The sequence below is a fragment of the Chinchilla lanigera genome, unplaced genomic scaffold (genome assembly GCF_000276665.1).
Source record: "Chinchilla lanigera isolate Chin_1 unplaced genomic scaffold, ChiLan1.0 scaffold00054, whole genome shotgun sequence".
Taxonomy (NCBI): domain Eukaryota; kingdom Metazoa; phylum Chordata; class Mammalia; order Rodentia; family Chinchillidae; genus Chinchilla; species Chinchilla lanigera.
In genome coordinates this window covers 5,426,144-5,441,748 of record NW_004955455.1, presented here as the reverse complement: position 1 = coordinate 5,441,748, position 15,605 = coordinate 5,426,144, and the positions used below count along the sequence as shown (strand labels likewise).

At 44.6% G+C, this 15,605-nt stretch overlaps 1 protein-coding gene across 4 annotated transcripts in view; it reads right to left on the bottom strand.

Moving 5' to 3' along the window:
• Nucleotides 1–15,605, bottom strand: part of Limk2 (LIM domain kinase 2) — a 67,334-nt gene that overhangs the window by 31,670 nt on the left and 20,059 nt on the right. Inside the window, exon 2 of one of the 4 annotated variants that reach the window (XM_013520329.1) lies at nt 13,482–13,692. The exons of 2 other annotated variants lie outside the window; for them this stretch is intronic. The gene's annotated coding sequence lies outside the window, so the exon portion shown is untranslated. The remainder of the gene's footprint in view (nt 1–13,481; nt 13,693–15,605) is intronic. One more of the 4 variants, XM_005396305.1, reaches the window with a different exon arrangement.

Sequence of the window (15,605 nt, the reverse complement as noted above, 5' to 3'; positions counted from 1 at the left end):
TTTTTTTTTTTTTTTTTTTTTTTTGGTACTGGGAATCAAACTCAGGACTTTACACTTGCCAGGCAGGTGCTTGTGCTGTTGAGCTAGATCCCCGACTTTTTTTTTTTTTATTATTATTATTTTAAAGAGAGAAAAAAAAATTCAAAATAGGAGGGTAACAGCGGTTAATACACTGTGTATTGTTATCTTTAACTTAGTTACTCAGAGTACAAGATTTAGGAATTTAATTGTCCAAACAACACTAGCACAGACCTCTTTACAATGAACTGAGAAATTAGTAGTATAACTATCTTAACTATCACATATATATATTTACTTTTTTTTTTTTCTTTTTCCTTCTTTTCTCCTTTCCCTCATCCCAGTTTCTCTTTCCTTCTGAACAGTTTCTCCCCATTTTACAATATCTATTGTACATTTTGGATCCTATTTACTCTTTTGGCTTCTCACACCAGGGAGACAATAAGATGTTTGCACATGTGCATCTGGTTTATTGCACTTAGGAGTATGATCTCATTTACCTATAAAAGTCTCCAGTTTATCCTTCTTTATGGCTGAGTACTACTCCATTGTATAAAAAGACCACATCTTTTTTTTATCCATCCCTCGGTTGATGGGCATTTGGGTTGTTTCCAAGATCTAGCTATTACAAATTGTGCTGCTATGAACATGGGTGCACAAATATTGCTATAGTATGTTTTTAATTTTGGGAAGACACCCAGAAGGGGAATAGCTGGGTCAAATGGGACTTCCAATCCTAGTTCTTTGAGGAACTGCCACACTGATTTCCACAGTGGTTGTATCGGTCTACACTCCCACCAACAGTGGAGGATTCCTTTTTCCCCACAGCCCCACCAGCATTTGTTATTGGTTGATTTCTTGATAATAGCCATTCTTTCTGGCATGTGGAGAAATCTCAGTGTTTTAATTTGTATCTCTCGAATGACCAGTGATGTTGAACATTTTCCCATATATTTACTTGCTGTTTGTATTTCTTCACCTGAGAAGTGTGTATTTCTCTCATATGTCCATTTTTTGGATTGGGTCTTTAAACTTGGGAGGTCTGATTTCTTTCAGTTCTTTATATGTTCTTGATAGTAATCCTTTGTCTAAGGAACAGCTGGCAAACATTTTCCCCCACATTGTGGGTTGTTTGTTCACTCTGTGGGTGGTTTCTCTTGCGGTGCAAAAGCTTTTTAATAAGATGGGATCCCCGCTGTTGATTCTTTGTGATAGTTCCTGTGCATTGGGGTTTTATTCATAAAATCTTTGACTACACCAATATCTTGAAGAGTTTTACCTTTCTATCTTCCAGCAGATTTGTTTGTTTTAATATTTAGATCCATTTCAAATTTAGTTTAGTGCATGGTGAAAGATATGGGTCCAATTTTAATCTTTGGCATGTGCAGAACCATTTTTTCCAGCACTATTTATTAAAGAGGCTACCTTTCTTCCAGTGAAGGTGTTTGGTACCTTTTTCAAAGATAAGGTAGCTGAATATGTCTGGAGTTGTTTCTGCATTTCTAATCTGTTCCATTGATCTTCAGGTCTTTTTTTGTTGTTTTTTGGGGTTTGTTTTTTTGCCAGTACCATGCTGTTTTTATCATAGTAGCTCACTAATATAATTTCAAGTCAAGGATGGTGACGTCTTGCCTTTGTTGCCCAGGATTGCCTTTGTTATTCTAGGTCTCTTCTGGTTCCAAATGAATTTTACGATTGTTTTCTCTAATTCTGTCAGATATGCTTTTGGAATTTTGATCAGAATTGCATTAAATCTGTATAACAATTATGGAAGTATGGCCATTTTCACTATATTCATTCTTCCTATCTAAGAGCAAGGGATATCCTCCCATTTTCTGATATTTTCTTCAAGATTCTTTTTTAGAGTACTGAAGTTTTCAATGCAGAGGTTTTTTTTACATCCTTTGTTAGATTTCTTTTTCTTTCTTTTTTTTTTTTTTTTGAGGGGGATGCTACTGTGAAGAGTGTTGTTTCCCTAATTTCTGAGAGTTTGTTATTTGTGTACAGGAAGGCTATTGATTTTTGAGTGTTGACTTTGTATAGCCTACTGAACTTGCTTATTAAATGTAGCAGTTTTTTTAGTGGAGTTTTTGGAGTCTTCTATGTAGAGTATCATGTCACCTGCAAATAATGATAATTTAACTTCTTCCTTTCCTGTTATTATTCCTTTTATTTCTTTCTCTTGTCTAATTGCTCTGGCTAAAGTTCCCAGGACTATGTTGAATAAGAGCAGAGACAGTGGACACCCTTGTCTTGTTTCTGATTTTGGAGTGAAAGCTTTCAGTTTTTGTCCATTTAGTATGATGTTGGCCATTCGTTTATCATACATGGCTTTTATCAGATTGAGATAAAGACCATCTATTCCAATTTTCTGTAGGGTTTTTTTTTTTATCATGAATGGGTGCTGGGACTTTGTCAAAAGCTTCTTCTGCATCTATTGAGATGACCATACCATTTTTATCCTTGGCTCTGTTGATATGGTGTATTACATTTATTGATTTGCACATGTTGAACCATCCCTGCATCCCTGGGATGAATCCCACTTGGTCATGGTATAATCTTCCTGATGATTTGCTGCGTTCTGCTTGCCGGTATCTTACTGAGGATTTTTGTGTCTATGCTCATTAGGGAGACTGGTCTGCAGTTCTCTTTTTTGGTTGGATCCTTCTCCGGTTTTGGGTATCAGGGTAATGCTTGCTTTCAGGAATGAATTTGGGAGTACTGCTTCCCTTTCAATTTCATTAAAAAATCTGAGAAGTCGTGGTATAAGGTCTTCTCTAAATTTCTTGTGGAACTCTGGGCTGGGATTTTTTCTTTCCTTAAATTTTTTACTGTTTGCTGTGCTGGGGATGGAATCCAGGGCTTCATGCGTGCCAGGCAAGTGCTTTACCGCTGAGCAGCACCCCAACCCTAAGGGTGGAACTTAAATACAGGCACCTATGACTCCAGGGCTTCAGCTTTCAGCTGTTAGGCTTCATTCTACTCCTTCACGGGGGAACATTTCTCTAAAGCCTTCTGCCAGCAGACTGGATCTCAGGTTGCTTGTCTACTCTAATTCACTGGTTCCCGGGACGCCATTCATCAGCCTGACTGGGCAGTGGTGAATGACAGGCCAGTCTGGAATGGGAGCGTGCCTGAAGAGCCCCAGCTGTGAGGATGACCAACTAGCGTCTACCACTGAGAAGGACTGACTCGTCCCCCTGCCTGCGAGACTGTGAAGGGAAGGGCAAGGGTGCTAGAGGAGCCTGAGGAAACTTTCCGCTGTTGGACTTGGGGCAGTGACGTGGGCGCTCGCCCACCAGACACACTTCCCTCTCCGCTAGAAAGAACTACCTGTCTTCCTGAAGTTGCTGTCATCATGAACTATGGCAAGAAAGTCTGTGACAAAGTCTGTGCCTAGGTTACAAAGGTCTCTCTTCCTGTTTCTCCAACTGGGCGCAGGGACGAGTGCAGTAGGACTGTTGCATTCCATTAATAAGCTCCCGTTTACCAAGCCCTTGGTATGATCCAGGCCCTGTGTTAAGTTCTCTCTACCTATTATCTACCATATCTAAATGCTGGTGTATAGGGTGGAGGCTGTACCCATTTCACAGATGTGGAAATTGAGGTTCTGATAGATTTCGTTTCTAGCCTGAAGAAAACAGCTAGGAAGTGTGACCTTACTAGGTTTGAAATCCTGATCCTAGAGCAAGGATCAGGATATTTTTCCTGTAAAGGGCCGGAGTAGAAATATTATTCGGTTCTGCAAGTCAAAGAGACTATCATAGATACTCGACTATGCCATCAGAGTGCCAAAGCAGCCATACATGAAACAAACAAATGGATACAGCTGTAATCCAATAAAGCTTTTATTTGTAGATAATGAAATCTGAATTTCATATCACTTTCACATGTCATAAAATAGTCTTCTTGGCTTTTTCCCGCCACAACCACTTAAGAACATAAAAATCACAGGCTGTACAAAACTAAGCAATGAGCCAGAGTTTGCCCACTAGTTTATGTTCTGGAGCCAGAGCTCAACCATCGTGTTCACTACCTCTAATAATGAAGAATGGGTTTGGCCATTTGTGCAGAACTCCGCCGCGTACATCTATCGCCACACAAGACACCACACTCTGGCTCTAGAGGCAGCCAGGAGCAGCAATCACTGGATGGGAGCTCACGCTGCACCAAGCAACGCAGAGGCTCACTTACAGCCCTGTACATATGAATGAATCTTAACAAACACTCTTTGGTAGAGCTGTGATGTCCTCTGCTTTACAAATGAAGCAATGAGGTAATAGTGAGGTTAAGCTGCTTGCCTGCGGTTATCGAGCTGTGTAATTGAGAAGTGAAGCCAGGGTCTGAACCTAGACTAGACAGTATAGACTGCTCGACCATGCTGCACTGGAGCTCAGCCTGGGCCCAGAGCCAGACTGTCTGGGTTTGAACGCGACAATGCACTGCACGTAAGCCCTTGGCACCGAGTCTGGAACACATTAAGGGTTGATAAATGTTAGCTGTTAATATCATTAAGACTATTGTTACAACTACCATGGGCTAGCTATGTGGCCTATAGCGAGTCCCTGCCTCTGTCTGGGACTTGGTTAGATCTCTAAATAGCTTCCAGCTTCAACATTTTTCAGCACCATGAGGTTGCAGAGCGCTCCCTATTTCCTCTGGGTTTTAAGCGGAGTTTAAACCTCTTAAGCAGTCTTGAAGGGATCAGGAGCCTAGATTGCGGGGGAAGGGCAACACAAGAGCCCCAGAGGTGGGAGGGGGCAGCACACAGGATACTGAAAGGGCTGCTCAGCTGGAGGGCTGGGAGCTCTTTTTCTCTCAGCTACAGAGCCAAAAAATCTATTATGTTCCCCTGTAATTCGATCAGGCAAGGAGGGGGCCCCAAATTAAGTCTGGAACTAGCAAATTATCTTCTAATTGTACCCTCTGATTTCCATCTGATGAACACAGTGCAGATGGAAGAAAACGCAAGCCACAAAGAGACTGGGGCCAGGGAGCCCATGAGCATAACTCCTCTTGACATTTCACACAGCTCTGCTGTTCCAGTGGCGGCGGGCGCAGTGAGTCGGTGTCTAGGAATGTGAGCAGGAGGCTGCAGGCCTTCTCCTCTCTCCCTGCTCCTTACAGACTATCCAGTGGGTGTGGAACTGGTGAGAAGACTTCTCAGTGCTGTGAAATCTGCCTTTCCCCGGAAGAGGGGCGGCCATCTCCTCACATCCCAAACTGAAGTGGAAGCCCCGCCCAGGTGCAATCGATGTGACGTCCATAAATCCAGACTTCAGGAGGAATCTCTGAGGACTGATCACCACATGTGATAAGCCACTGGCTGCTCATACCTAAGCATGAGCAGCTGCTCCTTAGGGTCAACTTCAAAGGACCTAAACCACCCAGACATGGAAAGTGAAAAGCCACAGTGGAGGGCACATTTCCCTCTCCAGACCCTGGAAACTCATCCCGGAGGGAAAGCTGCTCTTCTAGGTTCCCAGAGCAGCTGGCAGAGAATTCAACAGTGATGGTTGCCAAGGGCAACTGCAGAGATCCCTGGACTGGAAGCTCTGCTCAGAAAAAAATGGCAGGAGAGGTGCTAATCTCCTGCACATTTCACAAGTTGGAAACCTGGCAAGGCGCCGAGCAAACTGAGACATGCGGCTTCCCGGAGTCTGTGACTGTGACAAGCTGGAGAACAAAAGCCTTCAGAGCCGGCGGCCCCCAGTGAACACTGCAGCAAGGAGTTGTCAATGAATGAATCACCCCAGCCTCTCCTTGGAAGAGGGCTCTGGTCAAATAATCCAAAAGCCAGGGAACTGTGTTTGTGTGAGGCCCTCTATTGGCCGGGAGGACTCAAAGCAAGGAAGAGAGATCCTGGGGACGCTGGAGCGTCTAAATCCGCGATGGCGAACCTTGTACAGATCGAGTGCCCAAACTGCAGCCTAAAACCCACTTATTTACTGCAAAGTGCCAACAGTGCAATTAAGCCTCAATATAGAGGTTTTAACTGAGAAAAAACAACCATTGTTCAATGCTCTGCTGCTGGGGCACCTTGACTCACCTGCCAAGACAGAGGCTCTGTGTGCCTGCTGCGGCACACATGCCATAGGTTCGCCACCACCGCTCTAAATCCTCCAAGGTGATCATGGGCACCTCCTCCACTGACCATCGTTCCTGCCGCCACTCCTCCCCTCTTCCAAGTGACTTTCAACACTACAACAGCAGTCATCTTTCTAAATTAGGGGCTTCAGTAATTCCACTGCTAGAAATTTTGCCTACAGAAATATTCCTACAACTGTGCCAACACGCGTTCAAATGGTACTGCACTGCTCAGTGCTAAAAGATTAGAAACAATGCCTGTGTCCGTCAATGGAGAGGGGTACTAACTACTAACTACAACAATACAAACATACACTAGAATACAGGCAGCTGTCAAAAATACTGAGGTAGGTTAGATACTGATAGAGAAATCATCCTGGGTAGTTAAGTGAAAAAACCCCAAGCTTCAAAGACAGTTTACAGTACACACTAATCCCACTGTTTAAAAAGTCTATGTGGAGCAGAGTGTTTGGGTACACATTTGTAACCCCATTCTTGGGAGGCTGAAGCAGGAAGATTACAAGTTCAAGGCAGTCTGAGCTACATAGCAAGACCTCATCTCAAAAAAAGCAAACCAAAACAAAACATCTATGTATATAACATTTAGGGCCTGCCTGGAAGACTGCCTCACATAGGTATCGGTTTTTTTCCTTTGGAGTAGTGAGATACAAAGGGGAGATGGGACAGCACGCATTTTATACCATATAAAGATTTTTTGTTTTTGTTTTTGTTTTTTTTGTTTTTCTCCGGTACCGGGAACTGAACTCACGACCTTGTGCTTGCCAGGCAGGCGCTTTGCCGCTGAGCTAAATCCCCAGCCCCTATACCATATAGATACTCCTTCAATATTCTCCTGGGTTGGACCTGGTGGCATACACCTGTAATCCCAGCACTTGTGAGGCTGAGACAGGAGGACTGCCACGAGTTCAAGGCCAACCTGAGCTACACAGCAAGACCCTGTCTCAAAAATAATTTTTTTCTTACATTGAAATTTTAAAAAAAAAAATAATAAAAGGCAAGGTAAGCATTGTGATAGGCACTCATCATCCCAGTACTTTGGAGGGTGAGGCAGAAGGATCATGAGTTTGAGGTCAGCTTAGGCATACAGAGAGTTCAAGGCTACCCTGGACTACATAGTGAGAGCTATCTCAACACCCCCACCCAAAATAAACTATACATGAACAGCAACAAAAATAAATTCTAGGGTTTACAGCAAACACCCCCCCACACACTTTTTCCCTAGTGTTTTTGTCCAATGGCAAAGAAAGCCTATCAGGTGTACTGCGTTCAGAGTATAGGGGTTGTCACTTTAGATTCCCCACCAGGGCTGCTGCTCCGGCTACTTCCTGTTCCTCTCCATTTGCTGACCAGACCCTGTAACGCCTTCTCTAATAGCCCCCAAACCTCCACAGCCTCCTATGTCTCCAGCTGGTGGTTGTCTTTTCTTTTTTCCAGCCCAACACCAGAACGCTCACTCTCCCTTAGAAAAGGTTCCCCAGACACTTCCAAGCTCATCACACACGAAATGTTCAGGGCCCACGTCTGTCTACTGACAGATCACACTTCAGGAGGGCAGATACTGGGTACCCCTCAGGCTCAGCATAGGCCTGCCCCATACCAGGTGCCCACAGATGCCTACCTTGTAAATAAACATGATGTCAGATCCTTACTATAAGAGAATACTGTGCTAGAAGAGTGGGATAACTAATGTTTATAATGCCTTATCAGCTCCCCCCCAAATTTTGTGGAGTCAAATGAAGAGGATCATAAATTTACTTTTTTCAGGATCTTTTCCTACCTTTTTTTGCGAATTGGACCAGTTAAGTATTTCCATTTTTATTTCACGAACACATCTGCAGCATCTGGTATACAGTTGGCGTAGAACAGTCATTATACTTAATGTCAGTCTGGGAGGCTGGGGTTCTCATTTTGTGGCTATGTTCTCCCCTACTACTGGGGATTGAAGCAAGGGCTTTTGAGCTATACTCACAGCCCTTTATTTACTTTTGAGGCAGAATCTTGCTAAATTGCTAAGGTACTACACAGAGGGTTGCTGTTCAAGGTCATAGTTATAGAAAGAATTGGTAGAGCTGAAATTTAATCCATCTTTTTTTAAGAGTAGGAAAACTTACTGGGGAATAGGAATAGCTCCTGAGAGACAGGAAAGTCCCGAGTGGCCTTGACAGATCTGACACACTAAAGCTGCCTCAAATAATTATCTTATAATTGTTCTTTGATTGACAGTGGTATTTCCAAAAGTGTGGCTGTAGGAATAGTTACACTGGACTTCTCTGGGCAACCTGATGAACATGAAGATTCCTGGGCCCCATCCCAGGCACACAGAATAACAGATTGGGGCTGAGAACCTACGTTTTATTTTTATTTTGTTGAGACAGTGTCTTGCTATGTAGTTCAGGCTGGCCTTGGACTCACCGTGTGGTACAGACCGGTCTTGAAACAGCAGCGATCCTCCTGCTTCACCCTCCCAAGTGATGGGATTACAGGCGTGTGTTACCATGCCCAGGAAAACCTTCATTTTAAATAAGCCCAATGTTTCTGATGTACAACAAAGATTGAGAGATACAACAGACGGCTACCAGCCAGCTGGGGCCAGTGGGAACTCTTTCAGTCTCCTAGTGTTCCTTGCAGGCGCATCTCTTTTCTTACTTTTAATTGGCCCAAACTTGCTCTGCGGAGCATGTTTTTCTTTTCATACCTTTAATAAATGTAAAACCTCACACACACACAAAAAGATTGAAAATCAGTACTTTACTTTTTCCTAAGTGTTTTTCCACTTGATTTCATTTTCCGTTCATATTAACTGTGAAAGGAAGGCAGGATAAATCACTATTGTGCCCTTGTTACAAACGAGAAAATGGATGCAAAAGGAGGTTGTTCTTCTTATTCTGATTGTGGCTCACTAGATAAATGTTTGCTGACTGACATGCTGACAGTTACGCCTTAGCTCACTGAGGACCTTTACCTTCCTGGCGATATTCTTACTCACCTACAGCCCCCTGGCAGCTGCCTCCCTCCTTCCTCAGTGACACTGTAGTGGTGCTCAGGTATTGTTATAAAAAGATAATTCTAGAAGATAGGGGCGTGGGGCCGGGGATTTAGCTCAGTGGCACAGCGCCTGCCTGGCAAGCGCAAGGTCGTGAGTTCGGTTCCCGGTATCGGTATAGGAAAAAAAACAAAAACAAAACCAAAAACAAGGGATGCTAGTTAGTGGCTAGCGTCAGGAAGAAGCCTATCCACAATTTGGCTGGGGATTTAGCTCAGCAGCACAGCGCCTGCCTGGCAAGTGCAAGGTCGTGAGTTAGATTCCCGGTACCCGAAAAAAAAAAAAATAAAGAAGATAGGGGCATTCCTTGAAAAGGCTACCCAAGGAACTAAAATCAATGTAAAATAAACACATATTAGCCAATTTCACAAATAGCTGTCCTGCAAGAATCACTACTACTGGGGGCTGGGGATACAGCTCAGTGGCATAAGCGCTTGCCTGGCAAGCGCAAGGTCGTGAGTTCGATCCTCGGTACTGCAAAAAAAAAAAAAAAAAAAATCATTACTACTGATGGAGTGGAATGGGGCATCTTCTGATCTGAACATAGATACTACACAGCGCTGTGGGGAAGGTATGACCAGACCATGACTGACACACCGAAGAAAGCAACCTTAAATTGCTTCCTATCTCTAGCATGTGCAGGGATTTCTTGGTAATGGGGAGGCACATAAGGAAAGCGAATGTTAGCGCCCCTCCAGCATTTCCAGGGGGGAAGAGAGTTTAGCCTTTGATGAGACAAAGAAACCAGGTCAAATAGCACAGTGAGCTATGGCAGTTACAGCAGGGATGACATTTACAGACTGACGTCTTATTTTATCACTTCCAAAAAAAAAAGCTGTTATCTGGAAGACCTAGGCAGAGCAAAGAGATGGAGGGTGCTGTTATGGGTTAGCTTCAAAATGTCCCCCAAAATTTTCGTATGTGTGAAAGGTGGCGGGATCAGGGAAGCCCTACGCTCAACAGTGGCGGGGCCTGGCTGGAAGTGGTCACTGGGGTGTGACCTGAAAGGGCGCGTTCTTGTCCTTGGCTGCTCCTCTGTCTCTGTCCCTATCCCTGTCCCCCCCTGCCTCTCTCGCATTTTCTCCCCACCCCCTTTCCTGGCTGCCAGGGAATGAGCAGCTCTGCTCTGCCCATGTTCTTCCACCGGGCGTTTGTGCCCTGGAGCCCACCAATCATGGACCAAAGCCATGAGCCAAAATAAACTTCTCCTCCTTTACACTGTGGGCCTCGGGTTATCCCGCCCCAGGGATGAAGAAGTGGCTGAGGCAGGTGTGCGCTGCAAAGGCTTTATTCAAACGTCCAGAGTCATCTGACAAACACATCGCTCACCCAGCAAGCACTGAGTGCCTGCTGCAATTCTAGACACCGTGCTAAGCTCTGGATACAAAGACGAATTAGATATGGTTCCACCCTTGGAGAATTTTATACTTTAAGAGCAACACTAGATATGTAAACAAATACTGACACAGTCATAACTAAGGTATGAGGAAGATAAGGAGAGAAAAAGTCTCCTCTGAGTAGTGAGAAGTAAGGGTGGACTTCAGGGAGCTCCTCTATGGAGTACGGGATGTACTGGCAGACTGTAACAGGCTGATTGCCAGGCAGACAAAGGGCTTCAAGCCTGAAGGAACATGTGCAAATGCACTGAGGCATAAAAGAGCCCGGTACGCTCACATAACACTGATCCTATCCATAAACTGCAATGCAGGGCACCTGTGGGCAGTGATCAGTGAGGAGACTGGGATGATGGAAAAGAGCAGGGATAGATCACAAAAGACCAGGTCTCCCGGCTCGAATTGCCTACAGGGAGTGAAGAGTCACTGGAGATATTTATGCAAGCAGACGCTCTCAATGAACAGAACATAAAGTCTGAAATACCAAAAAGAACGCTGGTTTTCAGCTGACTCCCCAAGCAGGCGTTTATACCTCCAGTTTACTATGTGTATGTCCATTATGTCCGTGTGAGGTTTGTTGGCCAACCAGGGCTCACCCACAACAGATAATACCTTTGTCCTGAGGCTACATCTCTACCAACTCGGTTTTTTTCTTTTGTTTTGTTTTTTTTTAACTGGGTATCAAACCCAGGGACACGTTACCACTGAACTACATCCCTAGCCCCTTTGTTTTGACTCAGGCTCACACTGAGTCCTTGACCAGGCGGGACTTCAACTTCTAATCCTCCTGCCTGAGCCTGCTAAAGTCTGAGTTATAGGCATGCTCCACCACATCCAGTTCACTTTAGTTATTTTAACAGATTTGTCTGTATGCTCTACAAGCACTTAAGAATGGGATCACACCCTTGGAAATAATCACCTACTGTTGCTTTGTGATACTAACATTAGAAATTGCAGGGGCTGGGGATGTGGCTCAGTGGGAGAGTGCTTGCCTAGTATGTGTGAGGTCCTGAGTTTCATCCCCCGCACCACAAACACAAAAACAAGAAAGAAAAGGAGAGAAGAAAAATGCATTGTTGGGTACTCGTGTCAAATGCTGCATTCACATGGACATTCTTCTGTTGCACTGGGAAAAAAACCCTTGGACACTTTAATAAATCTCTAAGTAATGCCAGAAGAGCCCTCGCCTGTACAGAATACCTGAGAACTTGCTCTCGTTAACAGTAAATTTGCTGTTATCTTAGAGAAGCCTTTAAACCTCTCTGTGCTTCAACTTACTCGTTTATAAAAATATTTAGTTGAACAAAAAATATTCTACACCCAGTAGGTCAGAGCTAAGAGAAGCAATGGAAAGGGTGGTAGTCAGAGGAATGCTAGCTGATCAACCACAAGAGACCTCTCCAAGGCTGGTGCCTTGGTGAATGACCCTAATTTGGACCCAGTTTTTTGGCCTTTGGGTCTAGAAACAAGATTTCATAAAACCCAGACATACAGACATGCTGTGATCATTCTGCCCTAACTACTTATCCACCTCACTGTCCACTTATGTACTGACAATTAAAATCTGCATACCCACATAAATATTACTTCCAGACCTTTCCATTTTCAAGAATCCCACAGTTAGGCACAGTTATATTCCCAGCTCTCTGGGAAGCTGAGGCAGGAGGACAGCTTGAGTCCAGAGGTTCAAGACCAGCCTGAGCAACATAGTGAGATCCTGTCTTAAAAAAAAAAAAAAAAATCCTAGGCCAGGTGTGGTGGCTCATGCTTGTAATCTCAGCACTCAGGAGGCTGAGGTAGGAGGATCACTGTGGGTTAGAGGCCAGCCTGGGCTACAAAGTGAGTTTAAGCCCAGTCTGCACTGCAGAGTAAGACCCTGTCTCAAAAACAGAAAACAAAATAAAACAAATTCCAGGAAGCTGACACAGGAATCAGAAGGTTGGACTAAAGAGAAATGAGCTGGGTGTGGTGGCGCATATCTGTAATCCCAGCACTCAGGAGGTTGAGGCACGAGGATTGCTCCAGTTCCAGGCAAGCCTGGGCTACATACTGAGTTCAAGGCCAGCATGAGCTAGTGAGAACCTGTCTCATAAAACAAATAAATAAAATAAGAGCAGTCACGAAGAGATTTCAGGCTGGGCATGGTGGCACACGCCTGTAATCCCAGCACTCAGGAAGCTGAGGCAGGAGGATCGTTGTGAGTTCGAGACCAGCCTGGGCTATACAGCGAGCTCAAGGCCAGCCTGAACTGCATAGTGAGACCCTGTCTCGAAAAGACCAATCAATCAATAAATGAGAGATTTTATGCTGGGCAGTGGTGAATCACTAAACGGGCCCTGCCTACAACAAAAACCCCTTTCTAGTGACCAAACCAGATTCACATTTTTAGATACATCACCAGTTTCACCTCACCGACTTTTTATTTTTGTTTCTGTGCTGGCCACTCACATGTGCCTCTTTAGTAGCCAGTAAATGGCTAACATTCGTGAATGCTCACTCTATGCAAAGCCCTGTTCTCAGAGCTGCACATGACTTCGCTCATTGATCTCTTGCTGTAGCAACCAGGAGGTAGAGAATAAGTACGTCCATTTTACAGATGAGGACGTGAAACACAGCAAGGTAAGCAACTGGCCCAAAGGGCACAGCTAGTAAGAAGCGGAAGTCAGGATATGAACTTAAGCGATGTAGTTCTGGAGTTTACGCTCTGTACTACATGATACTGCTCTCACGGTACCAGCTTAACTCACAAACATCAAGTTTTGGGGATTGCCAACCATGCTGCCCCCTTCCTTACCACAGATTCAGGTATAGTATGAGTAAAAGACGCTATGTAGAATGCCATTTTTTCAACTCTGTACTTCATGGCATCATTAGCTAAATCATTTCAAGATAAAATTTCTAAAAACAAAAAAACTTACCACTGGGATTGAGATTTTTCGTATTTCAGAGTAACTCGTAACTAGTCTGGGCCAGAGGAGCTGGACTCATTCTTCCTCCATTGCCCTTCTTGCCAGAGGGACCCGGGAACCCAGGACTTGTTCCTGTCTGGATGGTACCCAGAGAGAAGTGCGGCTTGAGACCTGCTGCTGGGTCAGCCTCTCGGCTTCTCCTCACTGTGGAATGGTTCTCCTGAAGGGAGGAGATAAAGCCTTATCTCCTCACCTCAACATCTGTAGGCAATTTTCCAAAACAACACGGCATCTGCAAGCAGTTCCTCCCTGCCATTTACAGGAAGTGCAGCCACAGTGCTCGCTAAGAGAAGGACGTGGGAAAGCGGAAGGGCAGGGAAAGCCCCCACTTTCATCACATCATTTGGCCACTTCTGGCAACTCATTCAGCAATTTTCCCTCCTGTGCCAATGGTGTCGGTTGTGACACACTGACGGGCAAAAAGCCCCACGGTCCTGATCAAACTATGTTCACTACGTCACAAAGGAGAGGCCCACATTAATCAATGTGAAATTAAAACTGGTAGAGAAGCTTCAAAGGAAAGGTCTACGAAAGCACAGACAGGGGACCTATTCTTCAGGGATAAGGAATAACTATGTTCTCTTAAGCCATCCAAGTAAAGATTTTTCTTTTTTTTGAGACAGGGTTTCACTCCATAGTTCAGGCTGGCCTGGACTCATTATGTAACCAAGATCTGGAACTTGAAGAGATTCTCCTGCCTCGGCCTCCTGAGTGCTGGGATTATAGGCCCAAGTAAAGATCTGAATAAGGTACAAGAGTTAATTAGGCGAAAAGAATGCAAGAGGACATTCACACTGGGGGTGCAGCATGAACACAGCCTGTCAGTAGGAAAAGGGTTATGCTTTTGGCCCCATGAATAAGAGCAGTGAGGCTGAAGTACGAAAGCAGAGGCTTAGTGGCTGTGGACACAGGGGCAGAGGCCAGAGAATGGAGGAGTCTACTTCAGGGCACATTAAGGATTTTGGTCTTTATTTTATTTAACACTAGAAAGTCATGAACGTGTACGGGAAGGAGACGGCAGAGTGTGACATGGCCAGGTTTTGTTCTGATGTTAAGGACCACTCACTCTGGCTACTTTGTAGAGAACAGCTTGGAGGGTACAGACTAACTGTGGAAGACTGCAGGGACACAGGCTCCTGCAGCTGTCTAGGTGAGAGATGATGGTTGCTTGGATGGGCAGAAATGGAAATAAATGAACACATTGAAAACATAATCTACTGAGAAAATGGAGACTCTGCTACGGAGGATGACAGAGAGGAGGCACCAAGGACTCCCAGGTCTCTGGCCTAGGCAGTAGATGAGCGGTGACGTCACTCAGTGAGTGAGGTTACCATTAGAGAGAAGCCAGTTCTGGGGAGAAGACTGTAAGTCCAGCTGAACCCGAGGTATCTAGAAAACATTCAAATGGACATGTCAAAGCTGTACAGGGTGTACCACGTAGTTCCAGCTATTTGGTAGGCTGAGGTAGACAAATCATTTGAGCTCAGGAATTCAAAACCATCTTGATCAACTTAGTGACACCCTTTCTCAGAACAAAATGGCTGGAGAAGTTACTCCGTGGTGCAACCACTCTGGGGTTCAATTCCCAGTACTGGGGGTAGAAAAAAAAAAGGAAACACACATCACAACAAAAAACCAAACGAGGTTGGGGCTATAGCTCAGCAGCGCAGCGCCTGCCTGGCAAGCACAAGGTCATGAGTTCGATTCCCGGTACCAAAAAAAAAAATGAACTTCTCAAGTTGACAGCAGAACATATTGGCTGGGGATGGGGAGTAACAGACACTAACAACAGACATTAATATCTAATAAATCCTAATAATGGTCATGGACTATGCTAAGGACTCTGAATATATGATCAATTTTCATAACAATCTCTGTAGGTGGAAACCTTTCCCCCTTTCATAGATAGGGAAAGTACAGCAAAGAGAAGTAAGCAGCTGACTCAAGGTCAGGTAGCTGATAAGGAAGCTGGGATGCAGGCCCAAGCAGCCTGACTCCAAACTGATTCCTTTTTCTCTGCTTTCACAGACTGAGGCTACCCTAGCTGAAATGCTAGGAACTAGAAGTGTTTTG